General features: G+C 57.2%; 1 long non-coding RNA gene across 5 annotated transcripts in view; it reads right to left on the bottom strand.

The window, feature by feature from the left end:
• LOC102155974 overlaps positions 1-24,383 on the bottom strand; it is a 68,911-nt gene that overhangs the window by 24,400 nt on the left and 20,128 nt on the right. For 2 of the 5 annotated variants that reach the window (XR_005378874.1, XR_005378873.1), the window contains exons 1-2: positions 4,512-4,733; positions 1,176-1,250 (exon numbers count right to left, since the gene is read on the bottom strand). This is a non-coding gene — a long non-coding RNA (uncharacterized LOC102155974). Of the gene's footprint in view, positions 1-1,175; positions 1,251-1,331; positions 1,414-4,511; positions 4,734-24,383 lie in introns of those variants that run through there. The other 3 variants (XR_005378876.1, XR_005378877.1, XR_005378875.1) reach the window with 2 other exon arrangements.

The raw sequence follows: 24,383 nt of genomic DNA, 5'->3' as shown, positions 1-24,383 counted from the left end.
TTCTGGGGCAGCTAACTATTTGGGCTACAGGATTTTAAACTAACAGAATCATAGAAAAAAAAAAATGAGGTCCAAACTCCAAGGAATTCTTAGGAAACCAGCCCATAACACTTCCAAGACTGTTTTCTCTCCTGATTTGAACAATTCATCTTTGTGTTGAACACACAAAAAAAGCATGTTGCTAGGCCAGGCTCAGGCTTTTTCTTGGAAAGGGCAGGATTCAAGTGAACCCCGAGGCCGATTGTGCAATACTGCTGAGCCAGCGGTCATGACTCAGCACTCCAAGCAAAGCCGGGGCAGGAGGACCTCCCTGCCTCCGTCTGCAAACACATTGCTTTGAAATCAAGCCCATTTGTCATCCCATCGGCTATTTTTCCTTCACTGCACCACTCAGGTTCAAATGACCCTTCAGAAGGCCCGGGCCGGCCAGGGAACGTGAAAACATCCCTCCCCGATGTGGAGGGGGTGGCTCGCATGGGGGGGGCAGATGTGGCGCAGAGCAGGAGCTCTGGTGGGGCCCGGCCTCACTGGGGAAGAATGTGCACGACCCAAGCACTGAGTCACTGCTTCGGTGTTGTTTTTCTGAACCTCTGAGACATTTTGGAAGCCACTTACCCGCCCCTCCCCTGGAAAGAGTCCTGCTGGACGTCATTCTGGTCGGGTGGGTCTCCAACGGACACACGTGTGGGAAGACTCCGAGAACTTTCTGAGAATTTCTGAACTTTCTGAGATGTATGCGGGCCCCACCCGGACCTGCCGAAGAAGAAACCCCAGGCTGGGGTGCCCCAGCCATGTGTTTGGTGGTCTTGATTTTCATTTTATTTGAAGGTTTTTATTTGAAGGTTCCGCAGGTGACTCAGATGTTTGCTGCTTGCTCAGAGACACTGAGTCCCCAGACCCAAGGTGACCCTCCAGGACACGGAGCCCAAGGGCACACAGCGAGCTCACAAGGATCCCAATCCTTAACCCCCCCCACCCAAGTCCTCCTTTCACATGCCCACGGACAGCCCCTTAGGGGAGAATCCAGCCCCATATGTCTGAGAATCCAGAACCCCTGCCTCGTCCTGGCACGTTGGTCCAACCCCGACGGAGGAATCAAGGAAACCGTGCTGTTTGGAAAAGAGGAAAGCACAACCAGCTTACACGTGAAGGCGTTTTATGAGGCGGAAACTCACCTGCTGAGAAAGCTGTGGCCTGGCCAGGAGGAGGTGGACACACCAGTAAAATCTCCTTCCATAGATTTCAGGGACCTGGGGGGACAGGTTATGGGACAGCTGAATAAAGCGGATTCATTCCGCCCACCAGAGCTGGAGCAAAAGCAGGGAAATGACCTGGTCCCCCTCAATTAGGCAGGATTACGGGCAGCACAGCTTGACATGCAGGGTGCCAGCAGGCTCCCGCCAGCGCTGGGACGTTATGGGCTGGTGGGGGTGGAGGGAGCCCCAGGATGCCAGCAGGCTGGAGCCTTAGTCCCTGGGAGCACCGTTCCCAAGGCGACCAAGCTGCGAGCACACCCACAAATAGAAACCAGAGGGCAAGAGCCCTGTCCACTCTGAGGCTCCCTTCACACCCCCCAGTTGTCCCAGCATGCCTGCCTCTTACAGGGGTTTACACTTTGCCCCAGGATCCAACTAAGCTTCTTTCACCACATTTTACTTATTCATTCATTTTATAGATTTTTAAAATTTATTTATTCATGAGGGACACAGAGAGAGAGGCAGAGACACAGGCAGAGGGAGAAGCAGGCTCCCCGCAAGGACCCCAATGCAGGACTCGATCCCAGACCCAGGGATCACACCTTGAGCTGAAGGCAGATGCTCAACTGCTGAGCTACCCAGGAGTCCCTGTTTTCTTTTATTTTAGAACAGTTCTCCACCTACCACCCTTTGGTTTGCTTGTTTTCCACAGCACTGAGCAGAGTCTAGGCTGGTCATCTGGCATTCCGGATTTGCCAGATCATTTCCTCTTTATTAACATTTTGGGGAAGACCGCCACGTGGGTGTTGTGGCTACACATAATCTCTGTCTTGATAGACAGTCTGCTACTGGGAGCCCCTCCTTGCCTGCTCCTGTGCCATCTCACATGTTCCTACCAGCCCATGAGCACCCCCTCGGCTTCTGAAATTAAATGTTCCCAACTTCACTATGCCTCCCGGCAGGCAGCACTCTCCAAAAGCCCTGGTTCCCTTTAGCAGAGAATGGTATTTAGAAACCAACATTTGGGTGCTAGGTGTGCCCATCAGGAGTGCCATGTCACTGCACCTTGGCACTGTTGGTGACAGGTAATAAATAAATACACATTCTACTCTGATACTCTAACTCAACCCAACGCCACAGGCTCCTCCTCATCTCCCCCATTCCACATTTGTGGCTCCCTCTTCCACCGTGAGAGCCCCAGACCCCAACATGAGCAGATTGACTTATATTGTCTATCCTACAATACTTACAAAGTAATTTAAAAATTATGTAACTACAACAGTCATGCCATTATCAATAACAAATCTAATTAGCAAAGTTCAAAGCTATTTATATTGAATTTTCTCTTGTATGGTTAGAATTACCAATTTGACACACAGTTAAATTAGTTTATGTCTTTAATACTAGAGTTTGCTTTTTTGTTGTTTACCATTTTGTATTAAACTCTATTTTTGAGGGGTGCCTGGGTGGCTCTGTTGGTTAAGCATCTGACTCTTAATTTTGGCTCAGGTCATGATCTCAGGGTTGTGAGATTGAGACCCACATCAGGCTCTATGCTGGACGTAGAACCTACTTAAATTCTCTTTCTCCTTTTCCCTCTGTCCCTCCCTCCACCCTCTCTAAAAGAAAACAAAATGACAACAACAACAAATTAAAAATTTTTTGAACATTAGAATACACATGGTGCAAAAATCACAATTATATACAAAATTATACTCAACCTATCTTCATCCCTTCTCTCTACCCCATTCTTACCCAGTCCCCAAAGATCACCACCTTGACTACTTTCTACTGTATCATTTCTGTGTCTCTCTTTGCACAAATATGCAAATTCAGTCATCTAATCTTATTCCTCCTTTCTGGCAGTCTTTTGCACCTTTAAGATCTATCCTCACCAAATCTGGAAGTCATTCCACATCAACTCCTGAAGATCTTCCCCATTATTTATTTTACTGATGCACATTATTCTGTTGCTTGCTAAGCCATCCCATTTCCTTGCCTCCCTCATGTGGAATTCCCACCAAATATCAACTGGGAAGGAGATCATGGGGCTAGATGCGGTTATGGAAAGGGGGGTTAGAAGGGAGACCAGAGAATAAAGGCAGGTCAAGTAACTTGATATCTACCTGTGATAAAATTCGACACAGCATGCCCTCCCTGTGGAAAGATGGTTTCAGCAAGACAAAAATGAGAAGGGGCCCCGTAATGTCCAAGCATCAGGGTTTTTTGCAGGCTCAGGAGGTGTCCAGAGAGCACCATTGAGAAGAGAGGTTTCAGGGGCTGTGCCAGAGACATGGTCTGACTCAGCAGATTAATCAATGCCTAGATACAAAGTCAGTTCTGCAAATTAGAATGTTAAGGCATGTGCATAGGATGGCACACACAGAGCCCACAGTGACAGGTTAAAATGACAGTCACAGAAGCAGCCTTGCCCTCAAGAGCAGGGATTCTCAACCTGGGTATCTGTGAACTCTCTGAAACTCCCTCCAAAATGTATGCGTGGGTTTTAGTGGGGAGGGGGTCGGAGGCAGGCACGGTTTTCATCAGGTTTTGAAAGGAGTTTGTGACTCACGCTCAGACGTTCAGTTTTGTTAAAAAGTTAAGAAACACTGCTGTGAGGGCCAGGAAGCTAACGGAGGAGCAGATGGCTGCAGCCATGGCGTTGGCTGTGCTCAGCCGATGCAATCAGTGAGCACGAGCGTCCTGGGCTTCATCTGTTACAACCGTGGGTGCTCTTTGCATACATTATCTCAGGCATCCTTATAATTTTAATTAGCCCTGTCCAGAGGCATCAATAACAACCCCAAGGCCATGAGCTTGGCAAGTGGTAAAGCGGGGCTTTGAGCCCACACATGCCTTATTCCAGAGGCCACATGCTGAAGCCAGCAGCATATGGCTTCTCGCCAGTCGGGCCACTGCTGACGCACCGCACCTAGTCCTGTGTACTTTACTTAGAGACCAGGTGGGAACATAGCTAGAAAAGGGCAGCCTCATGGCATGAGCGCTCACAACCCCATCACTGCAAAGACCAACCAGGTGCTCTTTCACACTCACCTCTCCTCATAACCACAGCAGGCTGAGCCCCCTGCAGCCCCCACCCCACTGCCAGTGTCCACATCACCAGGCTTCCACATGCAGAGGAAGCTGCTCAGTCTTCAGCCCACCCGGCCCTGGTGGGGGGTGAGGGGGCTCTGCTACAGCCTTGCCCTGGGCAGCTCCAGCTTCAGCTCTCCTGTGGCCAAGTCACCTTGAGAATCCAGGTCCCCTTGTAGGTCTACATTCTGCTTCTCTTGCCCTCTGCCCAAGGCAACCCACCTGGCCCTTACTCCTGCCTGCTGGTCACTCCAGGAAGCTTCAGCCTCTCCATGTTGTGCTGGCCCAGATCCCTGCCTCCGTCCAGAGTCCTGCTCTTGTACACACATCATCTCCAGCACCGACTCCACCACACCACTCTGCCCTCTGGACACACCATGTTTTCTTCCAGATGGAATTCCTCCCAGAGCCTCCAGCTGGCTCTGCTGTTCTCAACAGCACCTGCAGGTTTGTCTTAGACACATAATGTCCTCAAAGATTGTGAAATGAGCTCTTCTTGCAGAAATGCATCATGTTAGCAATCAAGAAATTAGTGCCAAAAGTGGAGTTAGAGTTTATTATTTTTTAAGTTCATTCTAAAAATATATATATAATATGCCCACATTGTTAAAAGCATTGCATCCTGCAGAGGAGAGAGTGGGGCATCCCCGCATTGCAGGACTGCCCAGCCGGTCCAGAGTGCCTCATGAACACTGACACCAGTAGGTAAATACACATGATTGATACTGAGGTGTCCAGGGAGAACACAATTAACATCAAATGGAAAGAATCCACTCATTGGAAATTATAGCAAAATGTTGTAATTCCACTTTCATTGGACTGCATTTTTCCCGAAACTGGTCTTTTTCCATGGCTTTTCTCTAGGGGGAACTTAGGAATATTTTCCAATATTTAATAAGGACTCATCCCCTTCTTAAAGACATCCTTGTGTTTCAAATCTGATGTTTGACCTCACTTGAACAGATGAGATTTTCCATTAGATCCTTTAGAAAAAACTTGGAACCCATGTGTCTGTCATCAATCCTGAGATCCTACCTCTTCCGATAATACCGCCACTCAGCTAGGTGGTTAGCAGACCCATGTACAGCCCTTAGCATGTGCCATTTCTAAACATGGCAAAGAGTAATGTCTATGGCACACACCCCTAGGTAGAGGCATGACCCTATAGAGTTAAATCTGTGAAGACGGGGTTCTACGTGTAATTTAAAATTTTCTAGAAGTAAAATTTGTCTCTTATTTTATGCTATCTCGAGAAAAAGAAAGACATACAATGCTATGGTGAGAAGTTTAACAGCATGGGAGAAAGCTGAGTGACAAGTGACAGCTAGTGGGTTTCTTTTGGGAGATGATGAGAATGTTCTGGAATCAGAGTGGTGATATCTGCACAGCTTTATGAATATTAAGAAAACACACACTGATTTATACAATTGGAAAGCGTATAGTTTATAGCATGTGAATTGTATCTGGATTTTTTTTTAACAAGATAAGAAGATAAGAAAAGCCACAGAACTCTTGCGCCTTCCCACGTTCTCATTGCTCTCACTCCAAGCTGCCCATGACTTTTCCCCCTCTTGCCTGGGACTCAGATGGAGAGAAAGGAAGCAATTACACCGAGGAAAGAGAAAAAAGCAAGGTAAGAAGGTAAGACGGTGTTGCAAGAGGAGCCAAAGCAGCCGTCATCACTTGGAACTGGAGAAGAGTTGAGCAGAAGGTGAACATCCTGCCCCCTCTGCCTGGCCCGAAGCCCTGCCTTGCAGCTTTTGCATCCAGCAGCTTTCACCAAGTGGCCGCCACGCCGGGGCCGGTGCACCTGCCCGAGCGCTGGAGCGGGGCAGTGGGGACAGGCAAGAGACCAGCGGATAAGCCACACAGTGCCCATGCCCTGGGGTGCACGATCTGCGGGGGGAGACCCTGAGGACGGAGGACGGAGGAGCCCGCCCAGGGAGACGCTACTGAGACAGAAGCAGAGCTCAGAGTGGATGGAGCAATGGGTTCTGCTGGGGCCTCAGGAAAGCTTTCCAGAGCAGGTGCATCTGGGCAGGGTCTTGAAGGATGATTAGAAGCCCTCTGGAGGCCAGAGGACCCAGGCAGAGGGCTCACTGGAGAAAGAGAGGAACAGAAAGCAGGATGGTGGAAGAGGTCTGGAAGGACAGGCCGAGAAGGGCTTGCACGCCAGGCTGAGGAGGGCATCCAGCAAAAGGCTTTCAGGAGGTGTAAAAGGGGGGTGCTCCGATGCTGGATCGGGGAGGAGGGAGCAAGACGCCAAGGGAGAGGACTCCATCCAGCTCTCTCCCGGGGCTGCTGGCTTCACGACAGGAATCTCCTTTTGGAAAAGAGGAGTTTCTGGTGGCCGTGGAGACATCCCGAGGCACGCGTGGGCTTGGAGCCCAGGGGACAGGACAGCTGCACAGAAACAGTGGGCTCAGCCTGCCAGGAGCGCGGGGCCTGTGGCGGGGACGGTGGGAAGAGAGCTCAGGACCGACCCGCAGAGGATGGAGAGAGGGGGGCAGGCCACAGAGGAACTGCAAACGGGAGAAGGAACGTCCCCAGGCGATGAGGGGAGGTGGAAGAGGCGGGGAGGGATTGCCCCGAGGGGCGTCCTCCAGAAAGGGGGGCTCGCGGGAATTATATCAGATGCGATGGCGAGGGGGCCTCATCTAGGCTGGACGCCGCCTCCAGTGCTAAGGCCAGCTCTGATCTCTGTGCTCCCCAAATACGCTTACGGCTCCTCCCAGGGACAGGGTTGGCCTTCCCCTTCCTCAGTGTAAAGGATGAGGCCTGGACAGACTCCTCACCTGTCACCCGTCGGACACGGGCCGGGCCGAGCCCCGCACGCTCGCCCCCTGCATTCTGCTCCCCACGCGCCGAGCCCGCGTCCCTGAGCCAGGCTGGTGCTCCCGACTCAGGCTGTAGAGGACCAGGTGGCTCCAGGGCTCCGGGCCACAGGGAGCCCCTCACAGACAGCGAGCTGCATGGGCCCGAGCCTAAGTCGCAGGAGATGCTTTCCGGGGGCCCTGGGCAAAGGCAGGATTTTCTGCGTCTGGCAAAGCATCTGATGAGGGAAAAGATGAGTCCACACACGCACACATGCACGCGAGCCGTAACCTTCTTGCTACCCCTCGCTAAGCCCCAGTGGTAGACTCGCTGCTCTGGCCTGGATTCTTATTCCTCCAGGCTCCAGGATCCCAGACCACCTGAGTCGTTCCGGGTTTCAAACCTCACTTGCTGGGGATGCCTGGGTGGCTCAGGCGATTAAGCACCTGCCCCCGGCTCAGGTCATGATCTCAGGGTCCTGGGATGGAGCCCCGCGTCGGGCTCCCTGCTCAGCGGGGAGCTGCTTCTCCCTCCCCACTGCGTGTCCTCAATCTCTCTCTCTCTCTCTCTCAAATTAATAAATACAATTTTTTTAAAAAATAAACCTCATTCACTATTTGAACAAATTGGTTAGACTTTGGTCTGAAGCTCTGATCAGATCCCCACTTAAATTCATTCTTTACTTGAAGGTCTCTGCAAGGCCCGAATCTGCCAGAGAACTTTCCACAACGGAGGTTTCCTGCCTGCCCTGTGGGCTCAGAAGTGATGAGTGGTTGGGATGACAAGCAGCCCTGCAGCTCCTTTCTCTCTGCTCTGATGTCCCGTCAGGGCTCGCCCTGCTGAAGGGGAGGCAGCTCCAGTCCCCCTCTGGAGCCTCCGCTGAACGAGGATCCCTCCGGTGGAGCAGATCATGGATGTGTCCAGGCATTACGTGGTTCTAGAGAGTTCCGGTGACCTGAGCATATGATCAACCTCACCTAAGTTCTCAAAGACTCCCAGAAAGCATTTGAAATCCAGAAGATTCTGACTCAGTTGGTCTGGTGAGACTCAGGAGGCCACAGTTCTAAAAATGCCCCATTTGTCCAGCCAGGTGCCCAGGAAAAGTCGTTGTGACCCCAACCATGACCGCCGGCCTCCCTGGGCGCCTCAGCTCCTCCCTCTATCACATCAGCAAGACAGAAGCTGATGTCAAGGTGCCAGTGGGGTGCACTGTTTCAAACTGCCTCCTAGTTTGGGGGCTGAACTAATTACCGTATGAATCTACACACACACACACCCGCCCCGTTCATCCCACAAGAGTTGATGGGACTTGCCCAAAGTCCCCCAAATTTTTTACAATAAAATAGTAAAATAGCAAAGGATTGAAAATAAGTTTCTCCTCCCTGGCTCCGAAGAAGGTCCACCCCCTGGTAGAGATTACTGAGATTCTGAATGAGCAACTCCAGAAGCGAAAGCCAGAAGGGGGCCCCCAATGGCTCCATAAAGCTGCAGGTAGGGGGCAAAGCACTTATTTGGGAGCAAAGGGGAGGGAAGATTAAAAATAGTAGGACCCAGGAGGGTCAAGGCCCTGAGCCAGAGGGACTCTCTCCCTTGGGCTTCTCATCATCCCAATGGGGGATGGGACGATGTGTATGAGCTTCCAGCAGCCACTGTAACAAAGCACCACAAACTGGGTGGATTCACACAATAGTGATTTTTTTTTCTCTCTCTCACAGTTCTGGAGGCCAGAAGTCTAAAATGTAGGTGTTGGCAGGGTCACGGGGAGAATCCTTCGTGTGTCTTCCCAGCACCAGGAGGTCCCGGGCATTCCTCAGCTTGTGGCCACCTCACTCCCATCTCTCCACACGGTCTCCCTCTGCACGTCTATTTGTCCTCTCCTCTTCCCATAAAGACACCAGTCCTTGGGTTTAGGGCCCACTCTAATCCAGGATAACCTCTTCTCAAGATCCTGAACTAATCTCACCTGCAAAGAACCTAACTCCAAATAGGGCCGCATTCCCGGGCACCAGGGGTTGGGGTATGAACCTATTTGGGGGGACGGAGGAGCCACTATCCAACCAACTGCAGGGGGATTACCACGCCACCCCTATTTTAGAGATGAAGACACAAGAGGAAAAGCTCAGGAGCTGATAAAGGCACACAACTGGCAGGAAGCAGAGCCCAGAGCGGCCGTGTGCGCAGGTGTGAGCGTGTGTGGGTTCTGGAGACAGAGAAAGACGTCTTCCACTTCCGATTATATCCCCAAAGCAAAATCGAGCACCCAGAAATGGCACGGGTTTTGAGCCTTCTAGAAGCAGAGTGCTTGGGCAGACCGTCTATCCCTAGACCACAGGCCACCCAACCAGAGTGCGGCCCACCCACCCCGACCGCGCCCGCGACGCCAGAGACAACCGCCACGAAATGGGACGACACGGTTGCAACGAACACACTCCCCGGCTTTTCTCCCTGAGCGAGCAAGGATGCTTCCCGGGCTAATTAACAAAGACTCCCTGGCGCGGGTCTCACCTGGGGCTCCCGAGACACCCTTAATTTATGAGGATTGATCATAAATCCTCATTTAATGCAAATCATCCCTCAGCTTGTGGGGAATATGTCAGCTGTCACAGGCGCCCAGGGGCTTCGCCTCCTCCTCTGCTTGGAGAGGAGGCGCATGAACCAACCTCTGGAAAAATCACAGAAATCCAGGAAGAGACGTCTGAGATTCCAGACCACTGGTCCAAGACTGAAGGAATGACAGCAGGAGACATGGCAGTGGCAGGACCCTCGTCAGCCTGCACGTGCCACGTACTCAGAGGAAGAGGGCGGCGGGCGAGAGAGGACAGTACGGAGAGTTAATTAACCTGCCAAGTGGATAATCCGTCACCTGCATTTCGGAGCCAAGAAGAGAATGACGGGGAACAAAGGAGAGCGAGCGCTTAGGAGCCGTCCCCTGGACGCGCGAACTCGAGACCGGAGAGACTGGGAGGCCAGCGGGAGGCCAGGCCCCCGGCCCAGCTCACCCCAGCTCGCCAGAAGCACAGGCCCCCCATTCCGGGAGCTGCCTGAGATGCCCCTGACTGTAAGCAGCTCAGCCAGGACCGCTTCCTTCCGAAAGCGGTAGCCGGAGGCCGCCGGGTGGGCCGGCGCGGGTTGTCGTAGCAGGGGGCTCAGGCTACGCTGGTCGGGCCGAGGGGTGTCACGCAGAGCCCGGGGCGGCGCAGTGGAAGTAGCACAGCTGCTTCTGCAGAGAGGCCCAAACATGAGGAAGCATAGATTAATGCATTGGAGTTAGCCTCTGATCCTCCCAAATGAAGGTTCCAGAAATGTAAAGGTGTGGTTATATTTATCTCCAACACATGGCTGGCACGGTTGCAAATTTGCAGAGCTTGTCGGTTCTCCGTCCTTCGGGCCTCAGGGACCCTGCTCCCGCCCGGCTCCTGCACTCACGCCCTAGGACCCCCCCCTCCGGGTCCCCCACCCACCCCCACCACCCAGAGCGATGACCTGCAGATTCTAAGCCCCATCCCACTCCTGGTCGCATGGATCCCACTCTGCAGACGGAGCTGACCCCCTTCTGCCTCCTGTCACCCTGGAAGCCCGTCCCTGTGGTCCCCGGCAGGGGTAGCAAGCCCCGCTTCTGGCTACTGCTTCCATGAGGGCAGGTGCCTCCCTGAGTCCCCTCCACAGCCTCTGAGCCCAACAAGCAGGCCCAAGTCCTGGTGCGACCCGCAGGCCCTCCACAAGCCACGTCCCCACCCCAATCGGCATGGTACCTAGCAACCCAAAGCCACCCCCATTCCGGCCCAGCCTCACTCACCTGCCGAGCCCCCCATGCACACCCCTCCCCACCGCCTGCCTGACCATCCTGTAAAACCCTTTCCGACGTCATGTCTGGAAAGCCCTCTCTGCCAGCTTCCAGACACGGGGTCAGCTCCTTCCCCCCTTCACACCCCTCCCCGTCTCAGGCCCCTGTGCCTGGCACCAGCCCTGCCGTCACCTGCCCCTCCACCACCGTTATCCGCACGTCTCCAGCCCTTCCACACCTCGGCCGGGAGCCCCTCCACGGAGACCCATCTCATGCCTTTCCAAATCCCAGAGCCCACTGCTCTGCTTGGCCTGGGTGTGTGGGGCACAGTCCCCGCCGCCCAGCCTCGGGAACATGTCGTGTCGACAGCGATATGCGTGACAAGAGGCGCCCTGCAGCTCTCTGGGCTCCCTCTGAACCCCACAACCCCCGTCAAGCCACAAGAACAGCAGACAAACCCAGACGGAGGGACAGACGCTCTACGAGCCACCTGACGGCCGCCGGACGGCACTCGTCACACACCCCTGCCCCAGGCAGATGTGAACCACTGGAGATGACACCCACAGCGAGCCTTGACCCTTGTTCTGTGGCCACGTGGGGTGTCTGTACTGTGGGGCCAGCTGGCTATGGGGACTCTCGGGCACAGGGTGGAGCCCAGGAAGGTGTGGCCACCCCGCCACCCCATGCCCCGGCCTCCCCGGTCTCCAGCCCGAAGGCGCGTGGCTGTTTCAACAGTGACTCGCGGCCCTTGGAGAGAAACCCGGAGTGTGCACTCGGGTCTGGAAGACTCTGCTCGGTGTGGCCCTGACTCCCCCACCCTCCTCACCACGGGCAGCCACGCGACACCCCTTGCAGCCCCCAGCACCCCAGACTCCGCCCCGTAGGCCTGCCCTCCCTCCGCCAGGCCTCCTCTTGAACCCGCCTTGGAGCAACTGCCCTGCCCACCGGGAAACCAGCATCCCTCCAGCAGGGAGGGGGCTCTGTCACCGCACCCATTGTCGCCCTCAGTTACGGTGTCCTGCCTGCTGCCCGCCGCCCCCTCTCAGGCCCCTGTGAGGCAGGGATCGCCGACGACAGCCCCCCACGCAGACCCAGGGCCCAGCGGCTCCCCTAAGGCTAAGGGAGGCGACGGACGCAGGATGCTGTCTGGAACGCAGCGTCGCAGGGAGACCGTGTAGACTCCGGGGGCAGATACACGGGATCTGAAGCGGGACTTTGAGAAAGTGCATGTGCTACAGAGCCTCCTTCCCCATAAAACTGCAGATAAAGACGCCACTTAGTGAGGTTGTCAGGATTAAATACGACGGCGCGTTTGAAGAGCCAAGGGCCGTGTCTGGCACCGAGCGAGATGCTCATTATCCCCTAATTTTTTTTAAAGATATGGCTGAGCCAACAGTGTGTGTTGTTGCCATCCCTTCCCAAACCGATTTCATTGCTCTCATTCTTCCACACCCACCAAAGGGCCTCGCGTTTTATCTCCACCCCAAGTCACCAGAAACAGCACATTCTTAAAAAAAAAAAAAAAAAAAAAAAGTCAACTTTCTGCCTTGCCCACATATCCTGAGGTCCAAAAAGATAGAATTGACAATACTCTTGGGAAGCAAATGTGTCTTTTTTCTGCTGCTTGAAAATAAAAGGCAAGTCGTACAGCTGCCCCCGAGGTGACGGTCGCCGGCTTCGGTGGCATTGCCCGAGCAGGGCTGCTGTCAGGGGTCGGGGCAGGGCGGGAGGGCGCGGACAGGCCCGCCTGAGCGGATGACAAAGGCGGAGAGAATAAAAGCACGAAGCCCAGCCGGCAATCCCGCCGTTGCTTTTAAGCTTACCCTGGTCAGATTATAAAAAGAACAGAATCCTTTCCCTGGTGATAATTATAACACTTACCCCCAAAATGACACAAAATGGGGGAAAAGGCATAATTTATTACAGTGAAGACAAAGTCCGTCGGGGGAAACAATGAGCAGAAAGGCGAAGAGACTGGACTCCCCCAACACACCACGCGGCGGAGGCAAAGCCTTGAATAGGGCCGCGGGGCCTGGCACCAGCCTGCCCAGGAGGGAAGGGGGTCACACAGCAATTTGCCCCAGAAGAGGACACATAAAAGCGGAGAGAAGGCAGCCCTGCCGGGGACCCCTGTCACGGCTTTGTGTCGAGGTGCTGGGGAGTCCGCGATGGATCGCCGGGGTGCGAGGGGCCATTGTGCAGGCGATAAAGAGACGTCTGGGGACGTCCCTCCCCGCGAGGGTGGGCCGGGCCCTGCTGCCCGGTGCTAGGCCAAGCCAAGCCTGAGCCCGTATTTCCCGAGCAGAGTCGGGGCACCGATCGTGGGAGCGGCAGGAACACTGGGGTCCGTGCTTCTAACACCCGGGCTGCAGGTCCAAGCCCCAGGTCCGTGACCATGCTGGGCCAGCGCCGTCGGCCGGACCACGCTGCCTGACTTCTGAACTCAGACATGCAAAGAAAGAACCCAGTCCCCTGCCCAGAGCCTGGACTCTGGGAAGGCAAGCAGGACAGCGGGGGACAGCGGGGGACAGCAGGGGACAGCGGGGGGACATGGGCGCTCCGGCTCCGCGGCGTGGTTACAGCAGCTTCTGGTTTGGGCAGGCTCAGCGGAGCAGGCTCGGCCCCAGCCCGAAACACCTCAACTTCTGCAGGAGGCTGAGTGTTGGGGGTCGAGTGGTACCCCCCCCCAGTATATGCCCACGTGCTGGAATCAGAATGTGACCCGATTCGGAAAAGGGGATCTTTGCAGCCCTCCCAGGCCCACGTTCCTACAGGCAACGGTTCCCTGCTCCCACTCCCCGCACGAAGGCCCCCCGGCTGCATCCGGAAGCTCTGGGTCAGCCCTCGGTTACCTGCTCCAGGCTGGGGGACGGCCGACAGCCGGGCCAGCCCACGGCTACGGGGTGGGGGTGGGGGGGACCAGGACACAGGACAAATTGTTCACGCCCCCTGCAGCCTTCGTGGAGGGTCCAGGCCCACAGAGTCTGAGAGAACGTCTGCCCTGAAAGTCACCTGCCCTGGGTCACCCCCCTCCCCCGCTGACCCACCTGACACAAACCCTCCCCAGGGCCACCTTCCATCATCTCCCCAGGCCCCCACATCCCAGGACGAGCATCGAGGGGACAAGGGGTGAAAATGCCAGCAAGTGTTTCCTTCACACTAATGTGCAGACTTTTGCCTTCCGGAGCCTCCCCACGGCCCCCAACACCAGAGCTTCCTATTGACCCCGGTCTCTTGACGGACCCTGTACCTTCGGGGTCGTCAGCACAGGGACAGCTGCAGACACAGTGTTGCTGCCAACCCCTTTCCCACCACCGTCACGTAGTAAGCCAGCTCCGTCTCCCCGGAACGCGACACCAGGGATGATGAGACGGGCACCGACTTTGCACAATCCTGCCTCCTTCCCGGGGACGGGGAGGACCCGCTCTGAGGGTGGGGAGGCACAGGCGTGCAGATGTCAGGGGGCCGGAGCCACAGCAGGAGGGCATCACAGGCCAAGGCAGGTCTGAACCATCCCTCCCCTCTGATCCCAGGTGGCTGGCCCCAATCCCCGTTGTATGACACCAGCTCCCTCCTCAACAGAGGGGCGCACAGTTGTTTTACCCTGTCCACGCCCCCCTGGGTAGGGGTTTGCTTCCCAGGACCCTCCACAGAGACATGATCTTCACCCCTCGTCAGCGAGCCTCTACCTGGAAGCCACTTTTCCCTTGGCTTTGTGGGCCGTTAGCCAGCCCTAAGGCGGCTCTTGGAGACCAAAAGCAAGATCTCACATAGGCTGGGGAAGCCCTTGCACCTGGGCCTCCTCCTCCCTGAGACCCCCCAGGCCACCATAAAGAACGAGGAGGACAGAATGGGGACTGCAGGTGCATCCAGGTAAATGCTCAAGATCGACAGACGGGAAAATAGAACAAAAGCCGATGGGCAAAGTTCACGTCAAGTGGCCCCGTCGCCCTCCTTCCAAGCGTGCCACCCCATTGAAGGATGACCCGGGATCCTTGGCGTTGTGGGTTCCAAAGTCTAGGCTTCAACCATCTATACAAGGAATCTGCCAAAGCATCCCTCCGACCCCGGCAGTGGGAGCTGGTGGCCAAGGGCCTCGCTCCGCTGGCGACGGGTCTGACCTCGGGCGGCCCCGGGGAGGCTTAGTCCCCTCCCGGCTCACAGGCAGTGGCCCTGGGGAAACAGCTGTGGATCCTGAGGATGCTCCTGGGAAGCACAGAGACAGGAGAAACTGCCTCTCGGCCTGACCTGTGATGTGTCCCCCGTGTTGATTCATTCATCGTCCACTGTCGCCTTTTCTGTGACCTCAGACTGAACTCAGGGAGAAACTCGTCCCTGTGCCTTCGGGGTCATCCAGAGCACTGGGGACACCACTCCCTGCAAGTGCAGAGCGTTCGCTCCACTATTACACCCATTTTGCAAATAAGGAAGCTGATCCTCGGGGCGCCTGGGTGGCTCGGGCGGTTAAGTGTCTGTGTTCCGCTCAGGTCATGATCTCAGGGTCCTGGGATGGAGCCCCGCATCGGGCTCCCTGATCGGTGGGGAGTCTGCTTCTCCCTCTGCCTCTGCCTCCCCCCCTCCCTCTGCCTCCCTCTCTCTGTCAAAATAGATGAATAACATATTTAAAAAATAGGAATGCCTGGATGGCTCAGTGGTTGAGCATCTGCCCTCGGCCCAGGGCGTGATCCTGGAGTCCCAGGATCAAGTCCCACGTCGGGCTCTCCGCAGGGAGCCTGCTTCTCCCTCTGCCTGTGTCTCTGCCTCTCTGTATGTGTCTCTCATGAATAAATAAATAAAATCTTTAAAAAGTAAAAAAAAGAAAGCTGAGACTCAAAGATCTGAAATCACTTTGTCAAGATTTGTCACACAGTGGGGTCAGCTTCCTTCTTGGGCATCCTGACTCCTGTTCCAGAACTTATTCAGTTATTTGACAATGTCCATCACGGGCAGACTGAGCCAGGCACAGCCTCGGGGGGGGGGGGGGGGGGGGGGGGGCACATACCAATGTGCAAAATGAGCAGAAGCTCCTGCCCCTAGAAGCTCGCACCCCAGCCGGGAGGGCAGGTGCTGACGGGACGTGAAAGAGCAGGCCGGACGGTGGTAACAAAGGACGCCCAGGCGGGCGCTGAGATGCCCTGCCTGCTACCCCGAAGGTCTGTAACGTTCCTTAAGCAAAGATGACTTAGCCCTGACCCACCAAAAAACTTATGCAGAATTGCAAGAAGTGCAACTAATCGGGAGGGCTGTGTAGCTGAAACGGGAGAGGAATGGTCCCGTCAGCGCTCCCTCCTTGCACCCCAGGCCATCCCTCGCCCCCAGCCGCTGGGGAACGTCGGCCCACCTGGGGAGCACCAGGATCTGTGGATCCCAGAGGAAGACTCAATGCGGTGGCTGGGGCTCAGCTTGGACACTTTGGGCCTCTCCACAGGGCCCCCACCGCCAGCTGCCCACTGAGAGCCTGGCCAGGCGCAACGGGGAGGCGGACGGCGCCCGAGACCCACCACCATGCAGAGCCGCCTCCAGAGCTGGCCAGACTCCCTAAAGAGACCCCACAGGGGCTGCCCCCCTCCCACCTTCCCCACCACTCCGAGGCGCCTCCCTATTAAGAGAGAGGCCCTGAGACCCTGGCACCCCGTGAGAGAAGGGGGCCCCTCCAGGGTGCTTTCCTGGAAACCGATGACGGTGACAAATGGCCCAGGCCATGCGCCACATTAGCAAGGGTCCTGAGAAAGGGGGCCGCCCAGACGGCCTCCCGCCACCCCATGCACACACCCATCGTCTCTCTGCAGCGGAGACAGAGGGGACCCTCCGGAGGTAGGCGAGGCGGGCTTCCGAGCAGCGGGCCGCGGGGACCCTCCGGATTCACGGGACGCCTCTGATTCTGCATTCGCAGGAGGCCGAGCCATGGACCGGGACCCTGAAATGCGGGGCTGGAGCTGGGGGAGGCACCCGAGAGCCCCCCTGTCTTCCGACACGTGTGCACCACCCGGAGGAAGCCCACCCCCACCCGAGGGCGTGCCCCACCCGCGTCTGCCCGTCCCGGCTGGCTTGTGCACACCTCCCTCCAGCTCAGGCCAGCCCCTCGCCTCCTCCGCCCCCCTTCCCCGGGCCGAGCCCCTTTCTAGGCTTGCACGAGGGGCTCGCTTGCGAACGCCTGACAAACTGGATTAAAAAGCTGGAAACTGTTAAAGGCAAATGGGCATCAGGAAGCCTGGTCCCGTTTGCACCGGTTTCCAGTTGCGAACAAATGGGGAGGCTGAGGCGGCAGGCCCCCGGGGTTAGGGAGGCCGAGCATCCGTCCCTCTGCCGGCACGGTGGATACTCGTGCCCAGGCCCCCAGCTGCCTGGATGGCCCTGACGGAACCAGGTGTCGCCTCCTATCTGTGACCCCAACACACACAGGCTCAGGGCCCTCATTCTGTCCCCACCTCTTCATGCCACACCTCCCCCCCAATCCCGGCCCCTGGGCCTTCCACACGGCACAGCTCCAGGGCACCTGTGATGTCATGGGGCAAGTAGGTGGCACCTTGCAGTTATCTGGGAATGCATCTGCCCCCCTCCCCATCCATGGTGCCCCAACCTGTCCACTGGGGCCCCTTAAGCACAGGAGTCCCAGCTTATTCATCCTGCACCCCAGGACCCACCTGCGCTTGGCACCCAAGGGGAGCTCAGCAGGGCTCGCCTCGACCCCCCAGCCCCTGACATTTCTCCTGTGGGGTTCCTCCTCACTTCCGCTGTGGTCCGCCAGCCCCAGGCGGCCTCTCCCCGAGGACGAGGGGCTGTGGTTGCCTTAGCTGCGCACCTTACGAGCTCAATCAGCGTCTGCGACAGTGAGCTATGGAACGGCACATGTCACAACGTCACCATGAGACATCCCGGCTGCGTCTCAAGCCCTAGACTCCCAGTCCTGAACGCAGCACGCTCCCTCCTCGTCCCCTAAATGCGGCAGCTGACAAGGCGAAGTCGCCGACTAGAACAGGCCAAAATATTGTTAAACCAGGAAGCTGTGTCGGAGGCCAAAGCCAACCAGGAGAAGCCTGGGACAAAGCTGGAGAGCACGTCCGTGGTCCCCCGTGCCAGCAGACGGCATCGCCATAGGTCAAGAAGGCTCAACTTCAGAAACGGGGAGCCGGCACACCTCCTCCTGCCCGCAGCGTATCCTGGGATGGTTTCCAAGTCCTCAGCCTCCTGCTCCTCCTCCAGAACCTGCTCCCCAACCCACACCAAGTAGGCTAGCAGCAGGCTGCAGGGCAAAATGTCTATTCCCCCCCCCAAAAAAAACGGAGAACACGGGGATGTGCTAGACCCTGGGACCTCTCAGAGCTGGAAACTCAGCCCCACTTCATGCACATCATCTGCACGGTCCAAGCTAAGTGGGTGAACGCCTCCTCTCGGATGCCTCCTCGCCGGTGACGGGTGACTGGGACCTCACCACCACCAATTCACGTTAGGCACCGAGGACCCGAGACACCTCTACACTGGGTCAGTCTCTGGCTCCTCGCCCTGGACCCCCTCATCTGGGAGGGCACAGAATGAGTTAAACCCATGCCCATGGGTACCACCTCCAGGCAGCCCTCCCGTTCCCTGACCAGTCCTGCCCATCAGCCCGACACACCCAACCTGTCCCCTCCCCTCTTCACCTCCGGCCCTGGGGATCCAGGGCCACACTGCAAATGTGATCTGAGCAGGGCACGGCTCTGGGAGCCTGCACGCTGACGTGATGGGCTATTTCCGTCGCAAGGCCCAGGGACATTTGGGCAGCCACCCCACTGTCCTGACTCGCTCTATATTTACAGCCTGCTGTCCCTCTGTCATTTGTGAAACCAGCTCTCTCAACTGTCCTTAGCCAGTGGGGCTTTTCTGTACCTTAGTGTGAGACTTTGAAACAACCACCGTTGTCTATCTCTCGAGATAGCTGAGTATCGTAGATCGAGGACACACACGGACAACACACACACAGGCGAAATGGAGAAGCTACCAGCACATGAAGGACACGCACAGCCCATTGCTCCGATTCCTAGAAACAAGATGACTATTACACTCGAGCAAGCTTTTGCACAGAGCCTCCTAGAAGACAATGCAAAAAGGGGAAGCATGACAGGTTTCCACGGGCAGCTGGAAGGAGGCACAAGAAGCCTTGAGTCAAGACCAACATTTTCGTGGCAGGAATTCAAAAGAGACGTATGTGTCATGTATTTGCTTACGTGAGCGCCCTTAAGAACCATGATGGGGAAAATTGGTCACAGGTTGGCCTTTCTCCCAATCAGATGAGGGGAAGGAGAAGCCGTCGGGCGCTCACGCTGGGATGCAGAGGCCGCCGCCCCGTCCAGACCACAGTTTGGTGCGTTCGGAGCACTGGGTGATCCAGCCCCCCGGGGCTGCTTGGACCTGGAGCTGCTTCCAGCAAAGTGAATGCCCGGCACGGCCCGGGTCAGGTGGGAGTGCACACCATGGGCAGCTGGAGTTTGCATCGGTGACGCTGGCGGCAGGGCAGAGCGGACGGGAATAGGATGGGGTCAGAGGGCACTGCGCTGCGTGACGCGGACCACAAGATGTGGGCTTTGCCCCCCAGCCCGAGCGGCCTCCCACTGACCGGCGTCTCTGCAGCCAAGCACAGAGCCCCCGGGAGAGGGAGGCGCCTCGAGGGGCCAGGAGGGGAGGCCAGGCCTGTCCCACCCTCGGGACCAGCTGCCACTGAGCGAACAAGCCCCTGGCTGGCTCCACACCCCACCAGGCGGAGGATTCAAGGCCCCAGAGGGCCCCTCAGACCAAGTCAGAAAATTGATTAGATCCTAGACGACGGGCGGCATCTGTTTCCATCCTTTCTTCCTGGCCTCCACGCTGCCTCAATCACGGCTTTTCTTTCTGGTTTATGTTTCTCGTTTGTTTTCCCGAATATTATTTTCTACTTATTTGTATTGGTTTCAGGCCTAGTTTACAAATAAGGTAAGCGGGAGGCAGGGTGAGGAGAGTCTCCACCTTCGGCCCCGGGACGGCCTTCCGTCCCCCTCCTCCCAGGAGAAAGTCTCAAGCACCTCCAGTGGTGGATCCCCATGAGATGAAACGCCCTTCTGGACCCTCCAGGACTCAGATCCGTGAAAGCGAGGGTCCCGCAGGCCAGGGGTGCTTCCCGTCCCCGATCTCGAGCTGCTTGGTCTCTGCCTCGAGCTCACGGAGGTCCCTCTGAGCGCCGGCAGCGGGAAGCCAAGAAGCCCCAGGTCTCCGGGAGGAGCCATGAGGATATAAGGGAGCATGAAGATCACAGGATCCAGGACTGGAGTATAAAGGCCCCAGGACTTTCAGAATGAAGACGTGACTGGTCGGAAGGGAAGAGAAGGGACTCAAGATAGACGGTGGCCTCCTTGTTGGGTAAAGAGAGGACAGGGCGGTGGCCAAGGGAGCAGCCCCTGGCAGGCCGGAGGAGGGGGCCATGGAGCTGAGTGTCTCACTCCCCTGACAAGACCTGCGGCTGTGCCATCCTCAGTGGCTGGCTCCCCCTCACCCCCTCTCAGCAGTGACATCACTGGTGTCACCCCATCTTCCTGCACGATTCCTCGTCCTCTGAGCCCCTGCCCCTGGACCACCGCCCCCCACCCCAGGCTCTTGGAGTGCTCCTCCTTGGTCCATTTCTGGACCTTACACCAGCCCCCCATGCTCGCCCTAAACCCTGCACCCCTCCTGCCACGACAGAGGCCCAGCCCACGGCAGTGTCCACGACCCGGGGCACCCGGGAGGCTGAGTGTCCCGAGTTAAGCTCCCCTGAGGCTCCGCGGCTAGCAGGGGGCCGTCTGCACCCGAATCTCCTCCTCTTACCAGGACACCCCACCGATCGGATCAGGACCCGCTCCCAAGACCCCGTTGTGCCTCGATGACCCCTTGAGGATCACCAAACACAGTCACGTTCCGAGATCCTACCTTCAACACACAAATTAAGGGGGAGACAGTGCAGCCCCGAACACAGCCCCTGAACAAGCACCTGCAGAGGCCGTCCTCCCCTCCTCCCCTCGCTGAGCAGCGTCTTCCCAGCACCGCCAGGGGGGTGGGGGGGGGCGGCGGGAGCACCTTCGCGGGCCTCTCATGCCCCCAGCACGTGGGTCAGGCTCCTCTCTGTGTAATTGTCCTGCTCCCACCCGGTTCCTGCAGGAAGCAAACACTTAAAGCTCTTCCCCATCCGCCCCAGCTCCTTCTCCCCTCCTCCTGCCCACCAGGGGCCCTAAAAAGGTGAACAAACTCTGGGGCCGAGGCAGGGGCTGCTGCTCTGGCCTTGGCCCTGGGCCCCAGTCCCCACTCGCCCCTGACGCCTGGAGAAACCAAATCGCAGCTCTTCTTTCCGGATCCCAGCAAATGCCCCTCCTCCTGGGCCTCCCGCACTGGCTGGGGTTCCGGTGGGTCCCTCCTTCCCAGGTGCACCAGGGGTGCTTGGTGCCCACCTGGTCTCCCCCGCGGCCCCGAGCAAGGCGGTGCGCACGCTCATCACCCAGCAGCTCGGCCTGAAAAGGCCGCCCGGTTCACCTTTGCACGCACAGCGCCTCGGGGCCCACGGTAGACCCCCACCCCCCACCCCTCACACACACCCCTGCCGGGTACCGGACCGGCAGACAAATGATGGGTTCAACGAGCAAAGCTGCAGCTTGGGGTCGCTCCTGCCAGAGAGTACAGAGAGCTTATTTTGCACTACCTTGCAGGGCCTGAAAAATAAATAACTTTCTCAGGAGCCTGAGAAATCTGGTATCAAAGCCCTTCCCGGGGGAGGGGGGTGCCGACACCTGCAGGTTATCGACCTGGCGGCAGATTTGTAAGGTGCCCCCAGTCCCCGCACCCCCAAAGGCCCCGCCGCCTGCTGCGGGGACAGGGCCGCCCCTCGCGGGGCCCGGGCTGGACCTTCCACTCGGCCTTTATTTGCAAGCAGATGCGATTAAATGTGAAGGGCTCGGGCGGCCCCCGGGAATGAACAGCCTGCAACAGAGCCGAGCTGGCTCCCCGAGGTCCGGGCTGGCCCCTCCGAGGCTCCGGCTGCAACCGGGGGACCCTCCAGTTGGCTCGAGGTAGGAAAGACTCCGGGAGGACGGGGAGGGGACTGGGTCCTGAATGATAAAGGGCTCGCTGCTTGGCGGGAGTCTTTGCAGGAACGAAGGCGCGGGCCTCCGTGTCTTTTCTTCTCCTCCAGAAAGTGGGATGAAGCCCAAGCCCTCCGGTCGCGCTGTCCTGCCCCCCGCCTGCCAAGCCCCCATGAGTAGGGGGCTTTTCATAAGCAAAACTGGCTTGGCTTCAAAAAAAAAAAAAAAAAAAAAAACCCCAATGACATAGGAACAAGGAGGACGTGTTTGATGACTGCTGACGTGTGAGGTGCCGGGGTTCCTTCCAGGAGGGTAATGGGATGGATTCAGGGGAAGCCCTTGGAGCCCTTGAGTGATTCCGCGGCAGCCGCAGGAATCCCCTCCAAGGGCTTTGCCTTTTCTCCGGGCTCAGTGCAACCTTGCACAAAGCTCCTGCTCCGACGGCGGCCTCGGGGCCTCCGAAACAGCAGGTGGAGGGGCCCACCTCCCCGGGAACCCGTTCCCGTCCCTGGCACAGGTCATGCCCAGCCTCTGGCCCCGATTCCCACAGACATTTAAAGACGCTGACCCCAGGGCCCCCGGGCAGCTCCTCTGTCATAGGTGGGAATCTTTTCATTTCTTCCTTCCTTCAGAAATTGCTTGAGGATGCGCTTGGCGCCAGGTGCTATATCCAGGAGGCCCCTAGGGTACCCCCCCGTCGAGAAGTCAGGCCAACCCCTGAGCTGTCTCCAGCCCAGCCACCTCCTTCCCCTCTGACACCCACCGGCCGCACCCCTCGGGATGACCAGTCACCATATGGTCAGGGACCCTCTGACTTCCCGGCTTCTGTCCCCTGCCTCCCCCACTAGCTCTCCTTCTCCAAACACAAGGTTCCCAGCCTTACCCCCTCCCACTTGGCAGCAAGGTGGTGACATAGCACACCCCCGCCCCACCCAGGAAAACACCCAAGCCCTAATCCCTGTAATCTCTGTCTCTGGACATGGAGGGGTTCTCCTGGAGTGTCTGGGAGGGCCCTAAATCTCATCATAAATGCTCCTACAGGAAGGAGCCAGAGGAGGTTAGGCCCCAGAAGGGAGGGGTCACGACCGTGACATCACAGGCAGACATGGGAGGGACCATGAGCCAGGGAACAGGGGTCTCTAGAAACAGGAAAGGCAAGGAAACAGATTCTCCCCGTTAAGCCTCCAGAAGAAGCCACCTTGAAAACACCTTGATTCTGGCCTAAGGAGACTGACCCCAGGTTCCCAACCCCCCAGAACTTTAAGAGCATATTGTTTTGACCACTGAGGTCGTGGAAATTTGTTCCAGCAGCCGTACTGCCCTAACGCGTGCCTCTTCCCTCGGGTGGGGCTCTCAGGGCACGCGGGCCGCCCCATATTTCCCCAGGTCTTTAGTGTCCATCAGCTCCCTCCATGGGCCAGTATCGTGGCGCGAGCCTCCGTCAGGCCCGGGGCCGCCGCTGGGAGCAGAGCTGGCAAGAACTGCCCCTGGGGCCTGCCCCGTGAGGTTGTCTCCCTGCCACGGGGCTGCTTGCACGTGTGCGGTGACAGGGAGCTCAGCCCCATCCAAGGGATGCCCATGTTATCCTAGGTCCGATCTTGCTGCTAGAAAGTTCCTTCCTTGAACAGAAAATAACTGCATGGGAATCACTTCTTCTAACGAGCCCTGAGGAAGTGAGCCGCCCAGGGATGAACGCCACACTGGGTCTTCATGCCTCACTCCTCACTTGTGTGAAATGCGGCTGCCGCGGAATCACTCACCCCTGAATCCATCCCATTACCCTCCTGGAAGGAACCCCGGCCCCTCACACGCCAGCCGTCATCAAACACGTCCTCCTTGTTCCTATGTCATTGGGTTTTTTGTTTTGTTTTTTTTTTGAAGCCAAGTCAGTTTTGCTTATGAAAAGCCATCTTTTTATTTAAAAAAAATTAATATTATATTTATTTATTCATGAGAAACACAGAAGGCAGAGACACAGGCAGAGGGAGAAGCAGGCTCCATGCAGGGAGCGTGACATGGGACTCGATCCCGGGACTCCAGGAGCACACCCTGAGCCAAAGGCAGATGCTCCACCACTGAGCCCCCCAGGCGTCCCGAAACCCCATCTTCTTAGCACGTCGTAAGTATTCTCCTCCAACTATGGCATCGATCCCATCCATACACTCCGCCGCTGCGTGTCATCAGAAAAAAAAAAAAAAAAAAAACAGTTCTTCTATTTTGGGGCAAAGTTGCAAACCTCAGGGATACGTCCTTGCACGTGACACCTGCTACTCCCAGGCCTGCCCTGCCGGGGGCCGCTGGACGCACATCCCCACGCCCTGCGGCCCACGCCTGCCACCACTCCTCGCTGTGCCTCAAGCAGCGCCGGCTCCCCAAGCAAGAAGCGGTTAACACATCCCAAGCCTCGTCACCTGGAGGCCCAGATATCAACCCCCCCGT

This window comes from Canis lupus, chromosome 25 (genome assembly GCF_011100685.1).
Source record: "Canis lupus familiaris isolate Mischka breed German Shepherd chromosome 25, alternate assembly UU_Cfam_GSD_1.0, whole genome shotgun sequence".
Taxonomy (NCBI): Eukaryota; Metazoa; Chordata; class Mammalia; order Carnivora; family Canidae; genus Canis; species Canis lupus.
The sequence above is the reverse complement of the archived record's forward strand: the minus strand, read 5'-3'. Positions and strand labels throughout refer to the sequence as shown.